The sequence below is a fragment of the Podarcis vaucheri genome (genome assembly GCF_965113315.1).
Source record: "Podarcis vaucheri genome assembly, chromosome: 1".
NCBI lineage: Eukaryota > Metazoa > Chordata > Lepidosauria > Squamata > Lacertidae > Podarcis > Podarcis vaucheri.
Window position 1 is genome coordinate 80,521,504 of NC_138759.1, and position 23,096 is coordinate 80,544,599.

The window sequence follows — 23,096 nt, forward strand, 5'->3', positions numbered from 1 at the left end:
ATGGGATCTACTCAAAAACAACAACAACACTAACTTTAGAACATTGGCTCGTATGTTTTGGGTGAGATTCTGTGTTGAAATTTCTCCCAATAGCTGTAAATATTTCATTCTTTGTACCTACAAAAGAATAAAAATATAGCTTGTTTTTTTAAAAAAAAAAGCACAGAGGGAGTGGGACTATGTACACCACCATCACCCACAATATCCCCACTGGCTCCACCCCTTACCACTTGCTTTTGAAGAATTCCTGAATGCAGCTACTGAATACAGCCTATCAGTGAAACCCTTCTGTGTTACAATAATTCATATCATGTTCTGGTCCAATGACAGATCCCACGGAGAAAGCAGTGAGGCTGGTCAAAGGTTGCCAGATCATAGATAACTCCAGAACCTCCAAGTGTCTCTATTTTCCAGGGACGTCCCTGGTTTAAAGAAGCCATCCAGTTTCTGATTTGATACTGGAATTCCTGGCTTTTCCTTAGGATATCCCTATTTTCATGGGAGAAATGTTGGAGGGTATGGAGTTATCCAACCCTCAAGCCGTCTGAAGGTAATTCTGTACAGGGAAGTTTTGTTAATGTTTAATGTTTTATTTTGTTTTTATATATGTTGGAAGCTGCCCAGAGTGTTGGGGCAACCCCAGTAATATGTGTGGGTTATAGTAAAATTATCATTATGGAACAGGACGTCCCTATTTCCATCAGAAAAATGTTGGAGGGTATGTAACTCTGAGTGAGCAACTTGCTCCATCAAAGGTTGGGAACTGACTGAGGACTTTTAAGGCCTTATCTCCAGGCAACCTCCTCCAGGCTCCCACCCACCCACCCACCCACCCACTTGTAGAGAACTTCAGGACCTTAAAGGGCCAGCTCTCTGGCCTGAAGACAGGCACTCCTGCTACATTCCATTGCCTTCTGGTGGGCTTCCACTAGACTGATGAGTGGCGGGAGGCATTTGGTTCCTTGGGCTTAGGGCAGTGATGGCCAGACTTGGTCCTGTAGCTGTTTTGGGACTACAACTCCCATCATCCCTAGCTAACAGGACCAGTGGTTAGGGATTATGGGAATTGTAGTCCCATAACAGCTGGAGGGCCAGGTTTGGCCATTACTGGCTTAGGGGAAAGTGCCCATGTGGGTCTGGGCTCTGGTCCTATAGGCTGGGGTGGTCTGGGAGGTTCCTCTGGGTGCTCCTGTCCAACAGCCTAGGACACAATGGTCTCTTATCTTCAGCAGTCAGCTCTGAGCCCTGAATCTGATCCAGCACCTCATCTGGTGTTCCTGCAGCTTCTGACTCTGTGTCCAGATAACTGGTAAATTCAGGGCTCATGACAATTCATCTCTAAGGAGGAGAGTGCATATGTATGTGTGAGTAACTTGCCTCACTCCATTCTCTCCTGCTCCCATGCATAGCATTATTTTCCAAGCATTTATTCTCTTTTCTTACGGAGATGACATCATAGGCCATGGCAAGGTGCCTGCTGGGACTTTTCATGGACAAGAAACTTCTTCTGCACAGAGAAGGAATTTTAAAACAATCAAACTCCCGAGGAAGTGGAATTAGGAAGGTCCTAGCCTACTTCTAAATTAATCAGGATATCCTCCCCTTGAAAGGTCACAGGCTCTAGTGTTTTCCTCATGAGTTACTCTGAAAACATTTCTGCAGACTTGATGTTCCAAGCTCCCAAAGGAAACTGCAAAAACTAACTGTGGTACAGCTCTGATGTAATAGTTAGGGCAAACAAGATGTTTCCTGGTCTGGTTCCTCTGGGTGCCTCGAAGCAAAAAGAACGGATGATCCATTCAAGAAGGCAACCTCACTGCTATATAGAGATTGATGAATGGATGAATACTCCCGTGGCTATCCTCAGGGTGACCTAGAAATGAACTGATCTCTCAAAAGTGGAAACAAATTGGCTCATATCCCAATCAAATACAAGGAGCTCGAAAAATGAAAAGGCACTGTCTGCTCCAGACTGACACCATTTTAGGTTTAAGGAATGTAAAGGTAAAGGGACCCCAGACCATTCGGTCCAGTCGTGACCGACTCTGGGGTTGCGGCGCTCATCTCGCTTTATTGACCGAGGGAGCCGGCATACAGCTTCCAGGTCATGTGGCCAGCATGACTAAGCCGCTTCTGGCAAATCAGAGCAGCGCACAGAAACGTTGTTTACCTTCCCGCTGGAGTGGTACCTATTTATCTACTTGCACTTTGACATGCTTTCAAACTGCTAGGTTGGCAGGAGCAGGGACTGAGCAACAGGCGCTCACCCCATCGCAGGGATTTGAACCGCCGACCTTCTGATCATCAAGTCCTGGGCTCTGTGGTGTAACCCACAGCACCACCCGCGTCCCTTAGGGAATGTAGGTTTGTGCAATTAAAGTGGATTAAAGCACCCTGGTGCAGCAAATCCACTTGCTGATTTTTGTAAAAAAAAATAAAAATTAAAATGGGGTTTTTTTGCAATTAGGATGACAGGATGATTTATGACTTCTGCACACACAATTCAGGATGAAATCAAGATGAATGCTCATTGTTGTATAGCTTCCACACCAACAAATCAGAGGAAAAGCTCAATAAAGAGCAGGCGTCATACGTATAACCTCCCTGTAAGTTCTGTACAAGCAAATCAGAATGAATGCGCAATAAACAGCTCATCTGGAGAAGTCCACAAGCTCTCTGCTGCTGATGCTTTGTCAATAAGTAAAGGAAAGGGGGTAGCTGGCAAGCAAGTCTTCCAATGTCACCACTTCTTTCATGCAGTCATTTCCTTACCACTTTTTCATTATGAGACACTGGCTGCTACACCAGGGGGTCCGTCTCCTGCTTCAGTGAAGGGAAATGCACACTGCTTTTCATTTCCTTTTGTGTTTCTTGTCACATCAGCCCACACAGGCTGATAAGAGACATATGAACCATGGTTTGGGCGTGTCCACATCTGAGCATTATTTAGCTATTAATCCGCTCCCCACATCCACATTCAGATTCGATCGAAGTAGCCCACACCCACACGTATTTGTATATGAGAATCAACTTCACTTTCCCCCTAGCAGACAAGAAGTTTCAAGGAAAGGAGGCAGGGCTATCCTTTCGTTCCTCACCAGAGAGAAAGCTATGGGTAGTATCAACAAGGAGAGACTAGGATGTGTTGAGCAATTTTCTGTTTACATTCCTGGTCTCTGGCAGTTACCTGAATCCTCTGTGTGTGTGTCTGGGGCCCCTATGTATCCTCAACAGTACAGATGGGCAGACTTTTGGTCCAATTAAACACCCCATGAATTTTCCTTAAGAGAATGCTTTGCCAGCAACATTATTTCATTTCCAGTGAAATAGATGGGCTTTCGGTGCATCTTTGTGGCTGTCTGGCTGAAATGGAAAGAGAACTTGGTGGCAGAATAATGGGTGAGGAGGGAGTGGAGGATGTGGATTTGCTATGAATGCCTGAGAGCTTTTACATTTCAAAACAACATTTTTCTGAACTGAGCCCTCATCACAAACAATATCCAAGTCAAAGGTATTGAGTTCGTGTATTTAGCAACTTGCAAATCTGAGAGTAACTTGAAGGAAGCAACAAAAGGGTAGATTAGTGTACTGAATGGTTTCTACAGTTTAATTTGTTATCAAAATGGAAAGAGTAACAATACTTAGAGTAATTCTCTCTCTTTTTAATCAAAGCATCTGGAAAGAAATACTATAATCACCATGTGTTATAGGTGCATTAACTATGTGCACTGGAAGCTAGAGGCGTGTGTGCCAGTTGAGGGGCACCAGCCGAGGGGGCATAAAATCTCACCAGAGTCATACCTTGGCTCCCTCGCACCTTTGGCAAAGAGTTGTATTGGTGGCGCTCCAGTCCCTTGTGTCCTTGGCAATCACAGCTCTCTTCATCTTTCTTTTGTGATTTTTGAGCCCCACTGGGCCTGGGCCCTTGGAGGGGGCCAACTTAACCAACCTGTAGGCATGCCCTGACAATAACTCTAAGCAGAGGCACCAGCTTGAGTAAAATAGGGGGGCAGGTAAGCTCTGCCCTGCATAATCAATCACACACCATTTAGCTGGCAATGCCCATCAACTTTGTGAGGTCCCAGCCCTCTCAAGTATTTTATTGGGGAAGCCAAAGAGAGCCAGTGTGGTGTAGTGGTTAAGAGTGGTAGACTCGTAATCTGGTGAACCGGGTTCGCGTCCCCGCTCCTCCACATGCAGCTGCTGGGTGACCTAGGGCTAGTCACACTTCTCTGAAGTCTCTCAGCCCCACTCACCTCACAGAGTGTTTGTTGTGGGGGAGGAAGGGAAAGGAGAATGTTAGCCACTTTGAGACTCCTTCGGGTAGTGATAAAGCGGGATATCAAATCCAAACTCTTCTTCTTCTAGGCATTGGCTCCTATGAGTCTAAGGAAGGTAGAGGGGTTGAGCCCTCAGAAGGCTGCCAAGATGGTCTTCAATAGCCAGTTCAAAATACACAGTTTATTGTATCCTTAAAACCACTTTTAAACCTCAGGTTTTTATTTTGATTGGGATTTTTTTTGCCAAACACAGTTACCCCCATGCTGCATTTGTAAAATATATAAATAAAAAATAAGTCAACATGCAAACAGCAACAATAACCCATAGGCTGAGGCAGTAGAGCAGTTAGATCATTTCAGACTCTGAACTTATGCCTCCATTCCCTTCAGATGGTAATGCCCACCTCTCTCTTTTTAGATGGTAATATGTATTATATCAATTACTTCAAAATGTGGTAAGCTAGTGTGGCCTTATTTGGGGGTTTCATGGTCATTCTCCTGAGTGGGGCGCTGGATTTCTGTCCTGACTAGGCTGGGAAACAGAAATTGCATCCTCACTTTGGACTTTCAGGCATCTCTTCAAGACGTTATTTAAAAATTTCTTGAGTAGCCAGTCATTTTAATTACTGTTTTGGTGAGAAGTTTGGGTGTGGCTGCCAAGTTGTATTGCTTGTCTCTGTGGTGTCATAGCATTAGCCACAAGGTGGCTGTGATGTCTTTGCAACCACACTTCAAGCTGCACAAATGGTCACAATGAGCCCATTAACTGGCAGAGGGGGAATGGCATTTCCCCCACCATTTTGTATATTTCTGTTGGGTAATTGCAATTTCCATGCAACAGAAGTTCTTCCTTGAGAGAATATGTCTCCCTTTTTCCATGACAGCTGAGTAACATCACACTTTTTATCAAGCAAAATTACAATCGTTTGGGATTGTGAACGTTTTGTTTAGCTAGTTTCTACCCGAATGTTCACTTAGGAATGCTGTAATTTAAACTCAGACAGAAAGAAAGCCATCTTGTCCAGAAACCCAAATCAAATGTGCACAAAAGCCAAAACACTCTGAATACAATTTTAATACCGAGTACCAAAAAACAGCCAAAAATGGAACCTGTGATTGTGGTAAAAATGTAAGAACAGATGGGTGAACAATTGGCAACTCGCTGCTTAATAGTTCCCCAAATCCTGCCACCGGAGGGGAGCTGTCTAACCCTGCTTAATGGTAAGACTGACTCTGACATAGTACTGATCTAAACTCCCTGTAGCTAAGTCCAACTAAAATATTTATCTCTCTGTCCCCCCACCCCACCCCGTCTCTAAATTATAATGGAAACAGTGGTTCCAAACTGTTTCTTTGCCCCCTCCCCCTAGCTAAAGAGTGTCACCTCCCCAAAAGTTGGAGAAAGCCTTCCAGCCTTCAAGGAACATTACTGTTCTTTTGTTAAACTCCCTGGCTGGTTGCCTATTGACAGTAATGTAAACAGTCTAAACTCATAACAGTGCTCAGGCCGATTCTGCTTAGCTTATATGATATTGAATCAGAAGACTTGAGCCAATGGAAGTGTGGCTGTAGGCCAGGAACGAGTTACAGAAAGGCAGCCTGTCAGATCTGACTCCTGTGGACACCAGTTTCTTTTTTTCCATAGCTGGCATTTAGATACTCGTAAGCTGGAGGGGATACAGAACTGACACAGTAGATCTAGTACTTAGGTTGCAGTGAAATATTTCACATGCATTCAAGATCTCCATTGTCTACAGGGAAGGAGAATAACGACACAATACTCTCTTTTTTTCTAAACAGCTAACAGTTTCAATGTGGTTCATAGGGAGCTGTTTTACAAACAAACCACTGACACGTTTTTTAAAAAAACCTGTTCACAGAATGAGCGAGAGCATGTTACTCCATTCACAAAGGTGAAAACTTAATTTATTCCAGTTTTACTTTCCCATGCTCTGATTTTCTACATTGCTTTGAGCAACTGTAATTGGGGGGAAATGTTTAGTTATGACCAGTTTCCAGGGCAGCTCCATAAAGACTAGCTTAGAAAAGCAAAGGGGTGACAAATTAACAAAACAGAGTATAATTAGGAAAGCAAGGATTTAAATGCTTATATGCTTCAAATGTTATACAGTATAAGAAATCTAATATACTATGATTGAAACTGGAGGAGCATCTACTTCCCCTTGGAATCATACCTGCTAGTTTTCTCAGGCCTTCTCTCCATACAAGATAGCATTGTTTCTGATGTGATTGAGTATTGTTCTGTTTCTGAATGCCCTATCAGCTGCTTAGTATTTGTATCTGCTCCAGGACGGGTTTAGGTTATGAACTGCACATTTAGCATTCCACGATGCGGTTTGTTCTCTTTAATTCTTACATTGTGGGCCTCAACTGACACGTCACATGCATGTAAATTTCGCATTTTCTGTATGGGATGCATAAATTCATGTGGTGGAGAAAAAGTGCATTTCTATGTTTTGAAAATGACCATATTTTTTACCCCTTAGCTACCTTAAGATTACATTACTTCCAGTTGCTATGAGGAGACAGTAAAAGGAACACTAGCTGAAGTACCTCTCAGCAGAGGAGATAAGCTATCTGGCCCAGGCACCTGGCCTCAGAGCCGAACTCCCACACCAGTAGCTCCATCCATGGGGGCCATGTATAAGGCACAGAGCTGGTATCAACTTTGCCTGCAATCAATTTCTTCATGCTACAGGAATGAGTCTGAGGTGTTGACAACAATGAAATGTTTCCTTGCATGGACCAGTTTATCCAGTCACTTCCCAGTACTGCTGCTGCAGTGGCTATTGCCCTGATTGGTAGAAAGAGCCCTCCTCCTCCTCCTCCTCCTCCTCCTCCTCCTCCTCCTCCTCCTTCTTCATATGTATTCATAGTGTAGTGTAACCAGGAGGGGTCAGGAAGCCACTGCAAAATGGGAACACTACAAGGTTGTCATGAGGAAGGGAAGGGAGGAAAGGGAGGAAGATGGTAAAATATTTGGAATGTGATAATGATCTCTCAGCTAGGATTTTGACTTGATGAATTACTGGACTGTTCGAATATAGCATGTATTACATATCCAGTTATGAGTGAGCAAAGGAGATGCTCAATGACTAGAGTTATACCATTTTCCTAAGGCATTACCTAAAGCAAGGCAGACATGGCAGTGAATAGCAAGCAAGAAATCCATTGGCCTATGACTTCATAGGTCAACACTGGGGTACATCAAAGGCTTCATTTTAACACCAATGCAATCTGACTCCCTCTGAAACTGTACAGCATACTGTACTGTATGTGTGTGTACGCGAGCAGATGCGTATGATCACACTTACACTGAATGGATCAGTTTAAAAAGAGTCAGAGATAACAAGGGAAGTATCTGTATTGCTTATTAGCTAGACAGCCCCCACACTTCTGCCAGAAACAATGCAGCATCCAAATGATTTGTGACAGTTCAACCATACCCAATGATTACTGCAAGCAGTTGCCTGACAGAGGACTAAAGGGCGATGGAGGGACTGCAGCTGTAGGAAGTGTTGTGATTAATTACCTTCAGTTTAGCTAGCATCAGTCCAGACCCCTTATGCACAGTGGGGAAGGAAAGCACAATTTCAATCAAGTTATTTTGGCTATTCTGGCAACAAAACAGCTTCAATGTGTTTCACTAGGTAAGAACACAGTCTAAGCGGAAATTATTTCCTCCTTTCTTTTAGCCATCATGATGTAGAGTGGTTAGTACGTTTCTGAGCACAATCCAAAGTGTTGGTGCTGACCTTTAAAGCCCTAAACGGCCTCGGTCCAGTATACCTGAAGGAGTGTCTCCACCCCCATCGTTCAGCCTGGACACTGAGGTCCAGCGCCAAGGGCCTTCTGGCGGTTCCCTCACTGCGAGAAGCCAAGTTACAGGGAACCAGGCAGAGGGCCTTCTCAGTAGTGGCACCCGCCCTGTGGAACGCCCTCCCACCAGATGTCAAAGAGAAAAACAACTACCAGACTTTTAGAAGACATCTGAAGGCAGTCCTGTTTAGGGAAGCTTTTAATGTTTAATAGACTATTGTATTTTAATATTTTGTTGGAAGCTGGCCAGAGTGGCTGGGGAAATCCAGCCAGATGGGCAGGGTATAAATATATTATTATTATTATTATTATTATTATTATTATTATTATTATTATTATTATTATTATTATTTTATTAGAGGACCAGACTAGGACTTAGGAAACCAGAGTTCAAACCCTCAATTAGCCAGAAAACCTGGGTCAATCACACACTTTCAGCCTATCCTACTTCATTTTATTGTTGTTAGCCGCCCTGAGCCCAGCTTTGGCTGGGGAGGGCGGGATATAAATAAAAAAAATATTATTATTTATTATTATTATAATTTATTATAGGGTTGTTGTGAAGATAGAACACAGGGAAATGAATAACCTCTTCAGCTCCATGGAGTAAAAGTGGGATATAACTGTATTAAATATCCTAGTCATATGGTTCATGTTATTTTTTAAAAAAATGATATTTATTAAGCATTTTCAAATTACAGAACAAACAAGAAGAGAAAGAAGAAAAAAAACAAGGGAAAAACAAACAGCAATCAAACAATACAAATCAATAAAAATCAAAAGCAAAAAGCAAAACCAAAACACATAACACATCACAATCAAAAAACAAAAGTAAACCACAAAAATTTAAAAATAGATCCAATATTCTCAAATCCTTAACTGTCCTTACCTTATTTCATCGACCTCCTCGCACCTCCCTTTTTTGTATTCTAGTTATTAATTATCACAGCAAATCCTTCCCATTTTTCATAATATTCTGTCATTAAATTACCTTAATCTATTTTAACCTGATCTTACTATAAAAAACCCTAAAACTTAAAACTTAAATCTTATTTATACCAATTTCTCATAACCATAACATATTCTTGCATAGTTCTTTTTAACATTTCTGCTAAAGCCAAATAATTTCATTCCAACATTTTTCTAATACTCATTAATTTTACAAAACAATCCTAAATAAAAATTTTTTAAAACTTTCTTCCAATCTTCATCCAACGTCTCTTCCTCCTGGTCCCGGGTTTTGTCAGTCCTTTCTGTCCCATCCTTCTAGTTCATTAACCTGGTAATCTTATGTCCGAGGCCCTTAAGTCTCTTCTATGTCCCTTCCGCAGATCTTCTTCATATTTATACCTGTACTTTACTTTGTCTCCTGGTCCTTTCACTCGTGGAAACTCCAACTTGACAGTATTTTTGTCCCTTCTTGGCAGATCAGCCCCTTTTCCATAGTCCACACTGAACTCCATGTGGTATTTAAAAGCATGTTTCAAGGTCCCTCCAGTGTTGAGGACCCCCACAACCCCAAACTCCTCACGGCCCATTGCCAGACTTGAAAAGTCAAAACATCCCTGCATAGGGGGGTCTATCCAGACCCCAATCTCCAAACCAAACAAAACTCTATCTCTCCAAATCTGGCTTTTTCCAAGTTCATTTGTCAGATCCAACAACTCATGTTCCTGCTGGGCCACAGCTCCCTCCATCTCTGCCACCCGAGGTCCAGCAACAACCTCCTCCCTCATCTGATCTGTCAGAGCACACTCCTGAGTTGATTCCTGGGTGGGCTCTATATAGATACCCACTACCTGTCCAAAATTTCTAATCGCAACAGTCATCATATCCGTCTTCTCATGTAACTGTTCCAATAAAGCACTTGTCTTGCAGAAAGCATGCACCAGAGCCTCTGAATACATTGTTATGCAAGGTCAGAAGTCTGTTCCCACGATCTTAATCTGTTTGCAGCTGCGAAGCTCCCCAGTTCAAATTTAATAACAGTATCACAAGCTCCCTCTAGGGGAAGAACTTCTATTTGTATCAATCTCTTTTCTTTTTTTCTTTTTTTTTAACAGCAGATCTAACAACAAAGTTTCCTTTTTCAGATATTTTGTCAATATTTGTTCCTTTAAAATGCAAAAGAGACCAATGGAATCACTATGTTTCTCTTCTTTTAACTGTCTGTCAAAAACATTTGTCTATAGTCAATGAACTTCCCAAAAAGCGTCTGTCCTGACACCCCACTCCCAGGTTCAAGACGGTGGAAAATTACTTTTCTTTACACTCTCTTCTGCAGGTTTAAACAGTCCGGATAAAATCCCCCCTCTTCTCCTGCTTCCGAAGGGGGTTCAGTAGTTTTAGATGATGAAAGTTGATCCTTTAGAAATGATTTTCTAAACTCTAGTTTGCCATGTCTTTGCTTTAATCTATCTACAAGAAACGGAAGGCTGACTTCCTGTTTAGACCTTCCTGCTTCAGTGCCAAATTAAAAGGAATTTCTTAATCCAATCTTCCGTTCTACTCACAGATCATTGTTTAAAGTCCAATTGTCCAAATTTGATCTGCTCACGGGTAGTTGTTTTTGTAGCCAAATTGTCCCAGGAAAAAGGTAGTGCTCTCTGGCAACGGCTGTGCGGCTTCGCTCCACGGAAGAAGCAGTTGACTCTCAGCACCGCGCCACTAGCCCCTCTTCGCACCAGAGCCCGTAATTGGGTTCCTTTATGAATTGGGGGGGGCGTGAAAGGTGCCCGCAGAGTCCCATGGTCACAGGCTTCATCCGCCTGTGATTTTTTTAAAGCGTCCCCGCTTCGCCGTAGCGGAACAGACCCGTTTTCCGTGGAGCCAGTCCCTCCGGATCAGAGGGAATCCGCCATTACCAATGGCGCCACCCCGGAAGCCCATGTGGTTCATGTTATTGTAGTCGTCAGTTCTTCTCTGATGCTCAGAACAGCTAACAACAATAATATAAACAGAAAAATAAGAGAATGATAAGAATTAAAAGAAAAACAGCAAGATATATTGCTTGTGGGCTTCCCACACACATTTGGAATTGGACACTGCGAAAGAAAAACCTGGACTAAACAAACCTTTGAGCTGATCTAACTAGGCGTCTCTTCTATTATGTACTCAAGACAGCACTGTCATGGAAATGACTTCTCACCTGCTCTTCACTCAAGCTCTGTCTTGATGGCAGCAGATGTACTGAAGAAACACAACCAAATCTTTACATTTCTTAAATGCCCTTGGAAGCTATATTGCCTGAAACGCCATCTGGGATTTTGTCTTTGAATACAGCTGTGAGCGCCAACAAAGGAAGATGCATCCATGTACTGAACATATTGTTATGAGCTGAGGGAGGAGTAAGATGTACAGCGTGTCTGAGCCCCCTTCTAATTCCTGGATCCAGCATAGATTCAATTCCTGGAATAGCCAGGCTAGCTTCCTGGTGAGGTAATAGCCTAAATATGGACCATTAAAGTAACCAAGGAAGTGGCTCTGTGCAGATGGGAATTAGAAAGACAAAAGGGCAGAGTTGGGAGTTGCAAGGCTGCAGGCTGAGCAGCTGGGAAACAGAACCATGCTTGATTTCCGATGGAACCCAAGGCTGTGGCTATGGGAGAAGCAAGACCCTCTTTGGGTGTTAATGTTGTGAAACCCCGCCCCCCCCCTCATTTGTAGGCTTAGGCTGTATATATGTGTAAATAAACCATATATCATAATGACATCACCGTCTGCACTGTCCCTCATTCTGAGGAAACTGAACCCCAGATAAGCACCTGGAACCCCTGGAATCTTGCACCATTCAGAGATTGGGGTGGTGTGCATGCTATAATCATTCTGCCATGATAACAGCTGGATGGCTAAACTACAGAATGGTGCAACAATATAATTCACAAGCATGTAACTGAATACAAATGGCACAGGGACAACAGCTTGAGGAGCACTCACCTTAATATCTAGATTCAGTAATATTTCACTGATAGTTTTTGAATATATATAGTTGTTCACTCTGATCTAAGGGCCTTTATAAACCTACCTAACTGAGTGTTTCTTTTGCATGAACACATCTGATTTTTACACTCCTGCAAATCCATCTTTTCCTCTGTCGCAGAGTGAGAACTGACAAGGGACCAAAAATAATTGCAGACCCATCCAGCAAAGACTCTGTGTAGCAGAGACAGAGGCCTGGGGCTCCTCTGCCGTAATTAAGAGGCACATGCAATATGCTGTTTTAATTGCCGCATGCACTAAAAGTATAGTGGAAAGGGGAGTGGGGCTGGAGCCAGTATTCTGTGTTTATTGCAACACCCAGGCTGGGAACAGCTTGCATGCCATCCTCCCAGCACACTTGATTCTATCTCTCATCAGCATGATTAAGCATAAGTAATGTCAAGCTGTTCAGTGCCGAGGCAAAATAAAATAAATAGAGACATATTATAGGAGGACACTGCCAAAACATTTTCCCATATATTTTCCGCTTAGGGTGTTCTCAGTTAAAATATGTACATATATAGGCCATCTTTTCCATCCACAGTTGTTGACAGACTGTCGGCATGTGGTTAAATTTCACATCAGACTTGACTAATATTTATCTACCCCATAAAAGGCGCTCAGAGGGCAACACCAGGTCTTTCAGCAGTGAGGTGGACCTGCAGCTGGACACCTCCATTTCTCTGACTGGGCTTTTCATTCTGAAGCATGATTTTGGGTCATTCCACTTTGGGCAGATTTCGTTCTGGTGGGCTGATTTTCACAGACGTTCAGTGGCAGCAGCTTCATACTTGGTCAGGTGAATCTAGTGGAGCACAAATCTCCCAGGCAAACTAGTTTGATATTTGCCATGGTTCAGCTTGCAAAATGAGGAATGGCATATTCATGATCCTGCTTGAGTGCCCTTTCTCCAAACTGGAGATGTGGAGGTTCTGGTTATGGTAAGAGAAAGACACACAACTAGAGTCCCCCCCTCTCCATTCACTATTGCTCACGTCTAAATACTCAGGAGTGTATACATTTTATATTTATAGAAGCATTTCTTTCAATTGTCTGTTCTCTGGGCGATCAGATCTCTCTACTACTCGGCTAATCCTAATCCAAAAGTACAGCTATGGCAAAGAGGTCCTGCCCATGTGTCTCTAAGCAGAAAAAAAAGTGACAGATTGGGCTGCCTAAAAGTCAGCCCTAGTAGGAAAGCTCTTGCTCCATCTGTTGCTAGGAGGCCTGTCCAGAAGAACTACTATAGCAGATAGGGAAGGAGTTAGAGCTGCTTCAGAAACAACCTTATGTGGTAGGATTAGCATATCAGAATCATACACTGAGCTGTTTCCCTGAAGGCCAGATAAGAAACAGGGAGTATTTCCTAATCTGAGGAGCTGTTCATTTGTTTACCTTACTATTTTTTTGTGACCTTGCTAGTGAGAGTGAACAAGCAAGCAACAGCGAGTCTCTTTCTATAATAAATATCTGTTTTTCACTTAATCATTTTGCTTTTGCAATGGTGGATGGCTTGTGTATGTGTTGCAACAAACTCTGTAATAAGCATTTCCCTGCATTCATTCATTAAAAGCTGCAGCAGCTGCTGGATGAGGTAGAGCAGGTGACGCAAAGTCTAACAGGGGATATAGCTTGAATGCACAATCATTTTTGTCTATTGGCTGGAATACTTTTTTCTTTTAATTTAGGGGGGAAAATGTTTTGGATAATGAATCGTTAAACTGATATTTGGGAGGAGAAAAACTATACAACTGGAAGCAAGTTTTCATCATGTTTTAAATATGTTTTGTGTTTAGGTTTTTTTGCTATGGATGTGTAGGTGTAAACCAGTGGTTTTCAATCAGTGTGCCGTGACACCCTGTGGTGCCTTGAATGATGGTCAGGGGTACTGCGGCAATCACTGGCCTCTGTCCCTCTTTCCTTCCCTCCCTCTGGAGCTGGCCAGGGGGTGCTTCCCAGGCCTCTGTAGGGCAGTGTGAGGAGGCACCTCTCCTTGGCGTGGGGGTGAGGAGCTCAGAAACCAGGGACAGCCGCAGCAGCAACTGCCTGGACTGCTCCAGGGAGAGAGGAGACAATGGGACCCTATACATGTTTAATGACACACTTTCCTAAGCCAGTGCCATACAAGTCCTGTTATGGTGGTAAAAAAAGGTTTAAAAAATTGCAGCCCTACCAAGTCAAAATGTTAGCAAGCTTCACTGAGTCCTTAGCTGCAGGGCTTTGTGGGGAGAGCCTCGCAGAAAAAGTCTAGTTGCTAACAGGGTACCAAACAAGAATCAGAGTGGCATTTTATTCAGATGGTGGAAACCGATTGCTTTCAATCTTAAAAAGTCTATGGAGGCAAATGTAAATTGTGCCTCCTGAAGCCGTTTGCAGCATTATGTACTGCATGATTCCATGCAGCTTTTGTGTGGGTATTTAACTCTTGTCGCTACATATTAGTCCCATCCAAGCACTTGTGAGACAGAGAGGTTGCTCAAACTCAAAATAAAGGAAAAGGAGAATTGGTGGCAATAAATCCAGCAGAGCTCATCAGAGCCTAGCTCTGGAAACTGTTCTCCCATACAAATGCTTAGCCCTGTAACAGGTAAAGTAATGAGAATGTGCCTTGGAGCATGAGTTGCCTTTCCCTTGTCATTGAGAATCACAGTCACCAGCATCACCTGCTCAGGAATTATGGGTAACGGCTTTCAGAACAGCATAGGGCCTGATTTCCAGACAGGCCTGAGGCCTGGCACCTCTCATTTGGAAAATTAAACTCTGAAACTAACCCAGAAACATCTGGTTCTCCTCTTAGACCTCCTCAGACCTAGCTGTAATTTTTGGAGAAAGTACATGTTGCAAGATCTGCTCATGGAGCATAATCAAGTGCCCAAGACAGGCTCACGTGGTCCACAATTTTATACAGTCAACATGAATTGGCAGCCACATACGTTCCTTCCCTACAAGTCCACTGCAACAGCATTCACACTGAATAGCCCGGGGTGGGGTGGGGGGGGGTGAGTCTCGTGTCTTTGGTGCCAGGTCTCAGATCTCCTGTGCTTTCCCTCACTTTTTAAAGACCTAGGCCACATTCACCTCATACATTTAAAGCAATCACTGGAACTCTGGGAACTTTAGGAAGGGAATAGTGGTATCCTAACAACTCTCAGCACTCTTAACTAACTACAGCTCCCATAATTCTTTGGGGAAACCACGACTGGCTAAAGTGGTACCATAGTGCATTAGATGTATGGTGTGAGTGTAGCCTTACTGTTGTTTGTATTTACTTTGCTTATAGAGAAGCTGGGCAGCTACCTGCCATCTTAATATGCCCAGAGGCATCTGTTCAGATAAGTGAGCATATGCAAATTTTATGCAAATCTGTGCCATGATTCCTGTGCTTCAAATCCTGTAAGTGCTTAGCAATGCCCTTGGCTGGAACTGAGACTGACCAATCTCCCCACTGTTGTGTTGGTGAAAATAATTCCAAACTTTGATTAATGGAAAGCAGAGCTGGTGTGGGGTGATGATGAACATGTGAGGGGAGCTGTGTTGGAAGGAGCAGCTGCTGCACACATCTGCAGTGCTAATCCACTGCGCCCTCCCATTGTGACCCTCCTTGTGTATTTCAGTGCGTGTCTGAATATTCCTTATCTTAGTCCTCCAGCAGAGAAAGTGTTGGGTAGAGCGTCCTTTCCATTAATGTACAGATAGAAACACAGGAATGTGCCTTATACTGAGCCAGACCACTAGTCCACCGAGTCAGTATTGTCTACAGCACGCACCCCCAAACTCAGCCCTCCAGCTGTTTTGGGACAACAATTCCCATCATCCCTGACCACTGGTCCTGTTAGCTAGGGATGATGGGAACTGTAGTCCCAAAACAGCTGGAGGGCCAAGTTTGGGGATACTTGGTCAACTCTACAGTGACTAACAGTGGCTCTCTGGGGTTTGAGGCAGAAGTCTTTTCCAGCTCCATCTGGAGATACCGAGGATTGGGACCTTCTGGATGCAAAGTAGTTGCTCTGCCACTGAGCTATGACCTTTCCCCCATACAGATGCTATAGACATTAGCTAATCAAGCGGAATTATTTTGGGAGCAGAATCAGGATTTTAAAAGCACTCTTCTGTACACACTAGACCAGGCTGAGGATGTTTTCAAAAGCATTAGGTACCACTTAGAGCACATTCATGTTTTACTGTGATGAGCCACAGTAGCTGGAAAACAGGAAGTACTTCATTAAAGAGGAATTTTCATGTTGCAAGGGTTTAAAGCTACCGTTCTTTAAATCCTGGCAAATGTAATGTTATGACTTGGGGGTGGGGGTGGGGAGAGTAGGCTGTATGCCAAGACCCTTCTTATTCTTGGCTCCAGCAAGGGTTAACATCTAAGGAAGGATTCAAATTGTCAGGACAGCCAGGCAAGCTTTTTGATAATGGCCCTCTAAATATGGGTTGTTAAAGTAACAAAGGAAGTGGCTTTGTGCCATATGGCAAATGGGTGGGCTGCCCTCCCTCAACTCACAGGTAGTTAGTTAGAAAAGACAACAGCCAGAGCTGAGGTGTGTGTATGTGTAAGCTAGAAGCTGGAGGAAGAAGCAGGCTGAAGCCTGTGAGTTATAGGCATGCCTGATTTCTGCTTGAATCCAAGTCTGTGGCTATGGGAGAAGCAATACCTCCAGGTATAGGGTGGTGTATAAATTGAATTAATAATAATAATAATCAGAATAAGAATACTTACGGGGTGTTAATGCTGTGACCCCCCTCCATTGTAGGCTCAGGTTGTATATATGTGTAAATAAACTGTATATCATAAACAAAATAAAAAAAAAATTCTTCCAGTAGCACCTTAAAGACCAACTAAGTTAGTTCTTGGTATGAGCTTTCGTGTGCATGCACACTTCTTCAGATACACAGATACACTGTGTATCTGAAGAAGTGTGCATGCACACGAAAGCTCATACCAAGAACTAACTTAGTTGGTCTTTAAGGTGCTACTGGAAGAATTTTTTTTTTATTTTGACTATGGTAGACCAACACGGCTACCTATCTGTAACTGTATATCATAAAGACACTACAGTCTCCACTATTCTTCATTTCAAAGGAGGCATGAACCCTGGTAAGCACCTGGAACCTCACACTGCTCAGAGATTGGGGTGGTGTGCAGCAGTAAAAAAGGGGCTAGTGCACAGAATCCACTCTTTGCCTATTCTAAATGCTTTCCGGTCAGAATGAGGACCACTTCCAAAATATGTGGTTTGTGAGTGGGTGATCAGTGCACTTTGAAGAAGGAATGTCAATCATCAACAAAGCTACTGTTGGAGGAAACTCTATTCAGTTGGAATCCCATAATACTTAGCTCACAGCAAGCTTCACGGAAAACAATGAAACTTCTGAGTAGACATGTACAATATTGCACTGCTTGAATTGCCTTCTCAGCTATCAGTATGTAAAAAAGCAAGCAGGTATGAAATCTTACAGGACAAGCAGAACCTGCTTTTCTAGCCATGTTTTCCCAAGTCATACCTAATTGCATTTTTGCATCATAGCAAATGTTCATTCATACATGTTTTTTTGAAAATGTGGTAGTGCTAAGGGTTGGCCCAAGAATAAACTTGCCCCATAGAAGTCTTGATGGTGCTTTCTTTAAACCTTGCTAGAACTTTGAAGAATGGTTCTGTGACTCCTAGAGTGCTGTCTTTTCTTTGAACTTTGGATTACAAGAGGACCTTATTCCTGTTTCTGAAGAAACAGCTACTCAGAATGAGGGGCAAGACTCAGACAGTTTTGAGACATATTGTTTCAGCACGCTGCTTGGCAAGAGGGGGAAAAAAAGATTGCCTCATATTTCTTAAAAGGAATTGTAGCTGCGACAGTGGTTCAGCGGGTGTTTTTTTATACTGACTTAATTAAATCTGAAGATGCCATTTGATCTAGGAGAGAGGTTATTTAAAATGAGCCCACCAAATGGGCCTGTGGAACTCATTGCTATGGTTACAACCATGACTGAGTGTGTATCCTTTTCTTATTATGCCTTGTTTGTTTATAAGTCTCATAATTGCAGTTGTCATGTTTCCACCAAAACTATCCTGTTTGCTTGTTGTGGGACACCAAATTCAGATGGTTGTTTGAAAGGAGGCCATGTGACAGAAAAGAATGAGTAGAGGAATGGTTGACAGTACCAAAGTGAAAAGAGTGCAGCAGCTATGAGACGCAGAGAGAAAGAGGGAATGAGATGAGAGTTGTGAATGTAAGCACACATAAAAGAATCAGCGAATTATAAAACTGTAGAGCTGGAAGGGACTGTGAAGTTCATCTAGTCCAACCCCTTGCAATGCAGAAATCTCAGCTAGATCATACAGGACAGATGGCCATCCAACCTCTGCTTAGAAACCTCCAAGAAAGGCCTCCATATAACATGGGAGAAAGCCTTAGGGGTCACAATCACAGATCATAGATGGCAATCAATTTGGCACAACCCCTGCATTCATTCTGTCTCTCATCTCATTCCCTCTTTCTCTCTCTGCCTCTCATAGCTGTGTTATGATCTGGGTGGATTCTGAGGTAAATATCTCACTTCACTTGCCTTGTGTATGTGCAGTGCTTTTTTCTGGGGGGATGCAGGGGTACGCATACTCCTAAACATTTTGTGAATCTTTGTACTTTTGTCCATTTACTGTATCCCCACCCCCACCCCCAATTTGCACTATAAAATGGTGGCTTTCTTGAGTCAAAATGAGAGTACCCCTAGACATCTTTTAAAGAAAAAAAGCACTGTGTATGTGTACTTGATTAAAAACATAAAGGGAACTGTGCTACTCTCTATAAGTTGGTAGGCAGTGGCAGCATGTATTTTAAGGGATCTCTGGACACAGCAGAGTAGCTGATGGGCTGATCAAGTGACTGTCTGGGAACAGGCCTTTGTGGGAGACCCAGGGAGCATCCCATGTGCCAGCAAAATGAAAATGTCTTTGTAAGCTCATTTGAATATTTAGGCCAAGCCAGAGCTCTTAGTTGAGAGCAGCTCATGCTTGCACAGCCAGCATCTGAGACCTAGATCTCACTTGGCTGTAACCAGTGCACAGGCTGGTAAGGAAATCACATTTTCCTAGCAATACAATATTTTGGTTTGAATGATGAGAAAAAATTGAATATATCCACAAAAGAAGCACTACCTGGAAAAAAGATGTCCATGTTAGAGTATCATCTTTTTAAAAAAAAAAAAGTCCATACTTTGTGAAAATTTCCTTCATTTTTGGGTGTGAAAGTATTTCCCTGTTCAAAGTGAGAGCGATACTTTTTGCCCTCTCTCTGCATTTGTTCCGTAGGAATCATCATCAGATTGGCAATATGGGGTCTGCCTTTTCAGAAAAAAGGGCAGGAAGCATTGTCCTCTCTGAAATGGCAAGTCTATAATGCTACATTATGATTTTGTGACATCATTATGCTGTCATATTGAGTACATGAGCCCCATTTGGCTGGGATAACATGGCTAGGAAGAAGCTGAGTAAGAGAGAATTTCAAGTGTGTTTCTGTCCCACATGCTACTTTCATTGTAAAAATGTTTGCTCATTAAGATTAAACACAGCCCTAATCTGCATCTTCTAAAACAAATGAGTAACAACTGCCTGGTTTTTTAGAACAAAGATTATATGAAAAGGCTGTACAGATGAAGAAGCTTGAGTCATGGGCATAGCCGGGGGGGGGGCAGCTGCCCTCCCCCAATCAAGTAAATACCATAAATAAAAATACTTTACGCTGGAACTGGTCTGTGACCGAAATAAAAAATTCATTCATTCATATACTTTACTCACTGACCAATTGCATCACAGATAACTCGGTTCTGCTCCCCCTAACAGAAAGCCTCCCCCCCTCCCTAAAATCATGGCTTGGGTTAGACAGCAGGGAATAAAGCTGCCTTGACTCATTCCCAAATTGTTATGTCAGTTTTCTTTTTTACAAAATGTGTTTGGCTAGGTTTAATGCTTCCTGCTGTTTTGCAGTACCACTCAGTGTATGGTGTGAAATGAACCTTTGGTGTGTGCAAACTACTGGGATGCACTTGGTTGCTTGCTTTCTTCCACACCAGAGGCAGTACCCATGAACACCATGTGCTGTGTCCAAAACAATAAGGGGAGGCTGCTGCCTGGTGCCTCCGTGCCCTGCTTGAACACGTCCTCCTTAGAGGCATCTGACTGGCCAATAGTTGGAAACAGAATACTGGACTACAAGGACTTTTAATCCAATCCTCTTCTTAGGTTTGTTTCCGCCACCAGCCTGCCTCTTGGTTGAATGCCCTCCTTTCTGATCCTGACCAGATAAACAAGTTTGTTTTTATGCATGCAGTCTGCTGTCTTCCTGCTTCAGTCATGTTGACGAGGCAGACACTCTGTGCTATTTTTGGACTCTTGTGGCATTTCTGGTTTGGACCCAGCCTATGGCAAGTGATGCCTTTTGGCCTTGCATTTCCTACGGCCACATCATGCCGCTGTTATATCATGCTGTGGTTTCATTTCAATTAAAAGGCTTGTTGCATTGTGGAACAGGAAGAGGGCAGGGACCTCTCTCCCTCTCTCTCTCTCATCACCGCCATCACTAACATATGCAAATGATTTGTTTCAGCACACAGTGTGCAACATTGATCATGGCCGCGGGATGGGGGGAGGTCTGTTATCTCTGATTCCTCACAGAATCTGAAATGCCAGTCCCCATGTAAATATGTAAACATGCACGAGCACTTAGGAAATCTGTGAAGACTACTTATCCGTGGATAATTGTTCCACCTTGGAAATAATTGTCTTCGAAAGACGGTTTGTGTTTTTCTAGGTGCTCATTGCTAGAGGAAGCCAAATCCTACTCACGTCTTATTTCTCCTCCTCCTATTTCTTCTTTAGCTCCTGGTTCTCTCCCCGACCAGAGAGTACCACACAGCTCCTTTCTCCATGAGCTCTCCCCTTTCTCCCTGCTTTTTATATGCTCCTTTCCAGCCAAGCCTGCTTCCTGCACCCCAGTTATTTGTCCTCAAAACCTGGGTTTGCATCTAGACATGGTGGGCCATGCTATGTTTTGTGTGAGGGAGGGGAAATTGAACTATGGCAATGGGGAAAACAAATCAAGCCTTTCTCATGCACAAGGATCCGACCCAATGCCATATCTGCCACCCGAGTTGGCCCCTTTCTGCTGACTCACGGCCAAACCACTTACATTGCAAAGGTCCAGCTACCAAGCCTTGTTGCCCAGTGACAAAAATGCACTCCATTGGGTCTCTGCAGGGCCTCATGATCAAAAATGATCCCAGGGTTCCGAATCCCTCAGCCCCCAAGTCCTGCACCTTGCACTGCATGGCCCTCTTCATATTCTATCATGTGCGATTGAATCGTGTGGGCTCAATAGCACCTCTCCAGCTCTGCCTTTCTAGAAGCTTTGAGCACAGGACGGTGGTGCACTGCGTGCAGAGCCTCAAGATCCTCCCCTTTCTGGATACGTGGTGATGGTTATGCCTGCATAGATGGTGACTGAAGCCAGACAGTTTGTGAAGGAGCGTTCCACTTGAATCTCCCCACCCTTTGGTATCATTTGCCTTTGCCTTTTTCCGACTGAGGGAGAAGCAAAGTAAATAGAGCAACATGTCTCCATTTAGGATGTGTTCCCTGTATTTCTTACTCAGGTGAACTTACTCAGGGCAGCGGGGTCCTCACAATTCATGTAGTTGGACTTCCAGGGATCCTTGTCTAAGGAGCCATTTCCCCATGCTCTGATCATGGGTACACAAACGCCAACACCAGCCCAGTAGACCAGACACACTGGCTGCGGTGAGCCATTTCTCATCCAGGAATGTTCACCTATTGATGGTGCAACTTTATAAATCTTTTTATTTTTAAGAAAAGCTGCTTTGAGAGAGGGCAACTGAGGATAGAGAAGTGGCAGAGTAAAAAAAAAAAGTGTTAAAATAAGAGCTTCTCTACACTATTTTATTACATCTGCCAGTAACATACGGTATTCCTCAACCCAACAAAGGTCTTTTAAGTACCATTTCAAATGCATATCTCAATAAGTTTAATATGTTGGGTCCAGTCATAAAGTAAATGCTAGATTTTATTGTTTCTTGACCGTCTGGGATTATCTTTCTTTTTAAAAAAAACAACCTTTAAAAATTAATAAATACTGCAAATCATAAAACAGGCAAACACTGTGACCACTTTACTTATTGTGTTTCCCAGATTTTCTTCATTAATGTCATTCAACATTCACAATGTTCTCTTCTATTTTATTTTCTATTCAAGGCACGAAAGCATCTGTTTTGCACCCTGCAGAAATGCTTGCCACATAAAGCACACTGTGCATTTCAACACATCTGCTTTCAAAAGAGTCCATCAGAACATATGTGGCCTTAAACATCATTCAAATCACAATCCTATTCATGTCAGCTCAGAACCAAGCCCCACAGATTTCAATTTAAGGGGGGTACATAGGATTTCAGCCCGATACATTTTTCTTTTCTTTGAGAATCTTACAATCACTGAAGCAATGAACAAGTGGCTTGTTGGACAATGCCACTTGTGCTCCCTCTGCTGGGAAGTAGATATATAGAGGGGAGAGGAGAGCTTTTCTAAAAAAACAAAAACAAATTCTTTTCACAAATCAGGGTCTTATTTGCAAACGAAACAAAATCAGAAATGTAATTTCCAGTATATATGTGCTAGCTGGATGAACAAGCAACAGAATACTTGCTCCCAGAAAGGTAAGGAAATTGAATCTTGTCCAAAGGATGTATTTAACATACAGGTTGGCATTTCCCAGGTTGGCTAAAGGGCTGTTTCACAAATAACATTATTCAGATGTACACGAAGATGTCTTAAATGAATGCCTAAAAAAGTAAAGTGCGGATAAATGTGGTCTGTTCTCCCTTCTTCCTTTATGGGACTTTGAAGCTTTTGTGTGACATAATTTAACTAGGTGTAAATGAAGATAAAATGGATGTCATTTATCTTCTTGGGGGGGACCCCAGACACTAAA

At 43.0% G+C, this 23,096-nt stretch overlaps 2 long non-coding RNA genes across 2 annotated transcripts in view; one reads left to right on the plus strand and one right to left on the minus strand.

Annotated features, from left to right (window-relative positions):
• LOC309514987 overlaps window positions 1–23,096 on the plus strand; it is a 265,808-nt gene that overhangs the window by 192,972 nt on the left and 49,740 nt on the right. The window lies entirely within an intron of this gene.
• Window positions 4,547–23,096, minus strand: part of LOC309514990 — a 32,642-nt gene continuing 14,092 nt past the window's right edge. Inside the window, exon 3 of the long non-coding RNA XR_014212225.1 lies at window positions 4,547–7,208. This is a non-coding gene — a long non-coding RNA (uncharacterized lncRNA). The remainder of the gene's footprint in view (window positions 7,209–23,096) is intronic.